Here is a 4,924-nt window from a genome sequence, read left to right as displayed (position 1 = left end):
CTCGGCACACAGGGGCAGCTGTTCCTCTTCCCGCCTGCCGGTGAAAAGCAGCTTCCTGCCGGCTGCTGCTGCTGCTGCGGCCGCTGTCAGGAGCTTGATTTCCCCTCACATCGTGCTCGGCTCAGCGGTACTGCGGCTCCGAACTGAGCACGACGGGTAAGTCGTACAAACCGAGGAAGAAGTTTAGCGATTATATCACGGACTCAAAATGTATGTAGTACTTTAAAAATAATGACACACGGGGTTGTTTTTGCTTATTTTCAGACACATTCTCACGGACCCGCCATATTTACCCTGCCGGTGACTGAGGACGGCAGGCAGTTAGGGTCCTTTAGTTTCACATATTTGGCTCTGCATTGCACTTTTGCCTAAATTAAAATCATTGGTTTTTCTCTAAGTATGTTACACAAATGTATCTTAACCTAAAACAAGCCTCGCGTCTGTTTTTTTGCAACGTTGTAAAAACTCTGAAGTTAATCACTGCCCTGCTAGTTTTTTTTTACATTGTTGCTGTTGGTTTGAAAGTCGTACATTTTCCTCATGATGCGCCCATCAGACAAGGATTTGCCAACGCTACAACTGTAGTATTGTTGCTGAATGGTTTATTCAGGACCGAGCTTGATGAAGGCTCATTTTACTCAGTCCACATGTAAAAGCCTCAATCAGAGGCAGAGGTCTGGATCAAAGTTAGCTAAGTGAGTAATTGAACTTTGTGGTTAGAAAGGTTATAGTTTCGGCTGACATGTTGCCAGAAAAATCTGCGGGCTCCCCTGTGCTTTTCAGCTCCCACAAGTTGACTGTTTGTTTCTCTCTCTCTCTCTCTCTCTCTCTCTCTCTCTCTCTCTCGCTCTCCCTCCCTGTGTGTGTGTTTGTGTGTGTCAGTGAGGCTTGCAGGCAATGGAGAGGAGAGGTTCTGCAATAGGTGTAGAAATGTCATTGATCCAGTAATGATATTCCTCCTTTCTCCTGCTTCTGCTCCTGCAACATCTGAAAATCCACAGTTCACTCATTTTTGGTCATTTGCGTTGGAGGAGTGAAAGGGGGCAGGCTTTGAAGCTCAAAGTACAGTTGTTACACAATAAAAAAATATATAATTGTTTTCTTTCAGCCCGGTTCTGCTAGTCCATGGGAAATACAGGCATTTAAACTCAAGGTCAGTCTGATAGCTGCAACAGGCTAAATGATAACAGCTGGGCATAAAAGTTTTTTTTTTCTGATTTAGTATGACATTGTTGTGAAAAGAATCTGTAAAAGGATGTTTTGTGATGCTTTGAAACAGTGCTGACATTATGTGAAAAGTCAACACACAGAGCATATTTCTTTCTGAAGGCTATTTGCACCTTTGAGTGGCTACCAATCACCACGTTCTTCAAAACCTCTGTTTGTCCAAATACAAGTTTTTGTGTCCTGAAAACTACATTTCCCTTCAGGCTTGAACTGAGCCATGTTTACTGAAACATCAGTGAGTATCAGAAATAATGTAGGAAAACCAACATGTCTGCCTCCATTTAGTGTAAGTAGTAGATTAAAAAACTGTATGGTCAAGTTGGTACTATATGCTAATTCATATTTCTCACTCATAGATAGATAGATAGATAGATAGATAGATAGATAGATAGATAGATAGATAGATTTATTAATTAATTAAATACACATAGCTTAATGATTTATTATGTTGAATGAATAAAGTGAAAAAAGTGTGTCTGAAGATAAAGTTTTATTAATTATATTACACTCTCATGCTGTCTGAACAGGCTTTCAGGCAGGGCAATAACAAAAACAATAAGAGAGACAGACATAGAGGCAGGCAGGCGTCCACTGCAGCCAAAATTAAAACGCTTTATAATCAGGCAGGGTGAAGGACGGCCCTGAGGCTTCTCAGTTTCCTTGTACATGGGGTCTTAGCGGAGGATCAACTTTCATGCAAGCACTCCCGAAGAAGGATGTTTCTTTGTTGTATCAAGACCAGTCTACACAGCTCCTCTCTCTTCCTCTGACAAGTGAAGGAGATGATATGAGGAAATGTAATTATGAAACATGTAAGATCCTTTACACACAAGGCCTCTCATGCTGTGAAAGAAAAGAATAAGATGATAAACATCATTTATACAGTTACAGTGTACATTGACTGTCAGTGGTACCACTGCAATTGGCTACATTAGCCACATAATAAATAGACAGTGTGCTGTTCTGTTTCTCCTCCTTCCACTTTCCCGCTAAATGCAGAGTTAATTGAAGATGGCGATGTTGAGTGTAAGCACAGATTCATTGTTTGGTGATACAAAATGCAGCTGATGTGCGCAGAAATGCGCTCTTGGAGAGGCCGCCGTTGGTTTGTGTGGAATGAATACAATGTTGGACACAAAAGGAGCACAGCAGAAAGAAAAGTGTCAATCTCCACCTGACTCAGAGCCCATTATAGGGTGAGGAGACAGAGATGTGTGTGTTCGTGCTTGTCTATGTGGGAGAGGTAGAGAGAAAGACACCCAAAGACGTATAAAGTGCACACATCCATTCACTGTCATGATTAGCAGCCATTATCAACAGCCCGAGCTGGTTGCCAATCAGACTGAATTATTCTGCCGTGAATCGACTAGCAGGCGGTTGACCGATGACTGTTTCCTTTACGCAGAAACAAACACTAACTCTTCTGATTTCATTTCCTACCCTTTCTGTCACTCCTTTCATTGATTGGCTCCTGTGCTTTCAACTAGAACCTCTCCCTTATCAATCCCAACCGCCTTTATTTCTATTGCTGTCTTCCTTGCTGTATTTCCTTTGTCCACAGCATCTAGCTTGTCCTTTTTTGTGCTCATTGCTGAGCAGTGATGAAATCTGGAGTTCCTGTGGCAACAGGCGATTTGTGTGTACGCATGTAAGTGTGCATGTGTGTGTGTGTGTGTGTGTGTGTGTGTGTGTGTGTGTGTGTGTGTGTGTGGTTTTCAGGGCAGGGCGGTGCAAGTAGCAGTCTGATCCATACTAATGTTCATTGATAGGAAAATCAATGGTGCATTGATCCTAGACTTGGCTCGGGGGGGGGGGGGGGGGGGGGGGGGACTGGTGGCAGAGCAGCAGAAATGGAGAATGAAAAGCAGAGGAAGGAAAGGATTAGGCAGATGAGGATCAGCAAAGACAAAAAATGGAAAGAAATGGGTTCAACCCACTGCAGGCCTCTGTGTATCTGCAGATGACAGAGATGAGACTCGAGCCCCAGTGGCTGCTTTTGGGGGTGGGTAACTATATGTGTGAACAACCTGTCGTGGCCTAACTATTTTCTTTTCTCTCTCTGTCTCACAGAACTGCTCTTGAGAGTAGATGAACAAGCCTCAAATGGAACCTGAGAAGAAAAAAAGAGAGGAGAGGAGGAGGGGAGGGAGAAAATCAATTTTCCCAGACAGAGGCAGGCTGGTCTAATGGAGGTCTAAAAGAAGAGGAGGAGGAGAGGACATATTTTCCTCTGATTACCTCCTGTAGCCTCTCTGGCAAACCTTCAAAGCTAGCATCGCTACAGCGGCCTTGCTCATCCGACCTTTTCGGAAAAGGTATGGAGTCTAGTTGCTTCTTTCATTCGGCAGCAATCAGGCTTTGAGGTGGACAAAGCACTGTGGATCTTAAAAAAATCCCAACATGCTAAATTACTGATTGCAAGGAAATGGCAAGCAAACAAAGCGACAGGATTTCGGACCCAAAGCAAACCACGTCTTCATGAGCAGAAATTCTCAACAATGGTGGAACATTTTAAAGGCACATCTAAGCTAATTTCCTCTTTTACAATCTCTGTCATGCCCTTTGTAGAAGTTATGTAACCTGCTGTTACAGCTCGGAGAGAGAAAATGAGCTGGATTAAATGGATAAAGGTTTCCATTTGGCTAAGATGAATCATTTATAAAGTATAAAGGAAGGAAATTTGTCATTAGTGTCTCTGCCAAATGAAGGGAGATATCTGGAGTACCCTTTGCTTGTGATTCTCGGCTTGGACGGCCTGTTTGATGTCATATGACCAGGTCGCTATGTTCAATTTCCTGCAACAGACTTGATTATTATAAATTGGTGAGTGAAGTGGACTTTCAGTACTACGCACAAAATGAAGGCACTTATTTGCTCCAGTTCAATCTGAGTGAATTTGAAATCTTGTTTATGGTTTTCGTCATTAAGTGAAAAATTTGCTTGTGAATTCTCAAACCAGAAAATGAACAATAAATCAATACAATAGATAAAACATTTTTATATATATATATATATATATATATATATATATATATATACTGTGTTAAAAGTTATCACAAATTAGGAAGGCACTTTCAGTAGAATAAAAAAAAAAAGGGACGAAAATGTGGGCAGGATTGACTCCAAAACCACAAACCCCTCCAACCCTCACTGTACGTCTGCTTCTGTAGCTTTGTGATGTGCTCATTAAACTTGTGAATGTTCACCAAGCTGTTAAACAACATTTCAATGAACTTTTCCTTTCCTCTGGAACACTTACTGTACAAATACAGTGGTTCTTTCCCAGGGACAGGAAACCAGTGAAAAGCTCAGAAGGGTTTGAAAAGCTATTAAATGTTGCTGAAGGAGAGCTCGTCACACACTGTCTGTCTGTCTGTCCGTCTGTCTGTATGTCTGTCTGTCTGTTACTGTTTTTCTGTCACTCCCTCCCTGTCTCGTTGGTTCTTTGTGTTTTTTCTGTCTCTCGGCCTGTCTCTCTCGGCCTGTGAGGTGAAAGTGGCTTCCATGGTAACGGCACACTCTGTTTATGCCACGATGTCTCACTTCATCACAAGCTGTTGATGGCTTTGATTTGCATGCGTGCCTGTGTGAGTGTGTGTGTCTGTTCCCCCCATTTCTGCGAAATACCCCCTACACACATACACACACACACACACACACACACACACACACACACACACACACACACACACAAACA

At 42.5% G+C, this 4,924-nt stretch overlaps 1 long non-coding RNA gene across 1 annotated transcript; it reads left to right on the top strand.

Annotated features, from left to right (window-relative positions):
- Positions 1 to 4,460, top strand: LOC147818522 (uncharacterized). Its single transcript, XR_015437897.1, has 2 exons — positions 1 to 156; positions 3,298 to 4,460. It is a non-coding gene; the product is annotated as an uncharacterized LOC147818522 (long non-coding RNA).
- The last annotated feature ends 464 nt before the right edge of the window (positions 4,461 to 4,924 follow it).

Source organism: Seriola lalandi, unplaced genomic scaffold (genome assembly GCF_002814215.2).
Source record: "Seriola lalandi dorsalis isolate HSWRI2012SDOR001 ecotype SW California unplaced genomic scaffold, Sedor1 jcf7180002054570, whole genome shotgun sequence".
NCBI lineage: Eukaryota > Metazoa > Chordata > Actinopteri > Carangiformes > Carangidae > Seriola > Seriola lalandi.
This window is presented reverse-complemented; position numbering and strand designations above follow the sequence as displayed.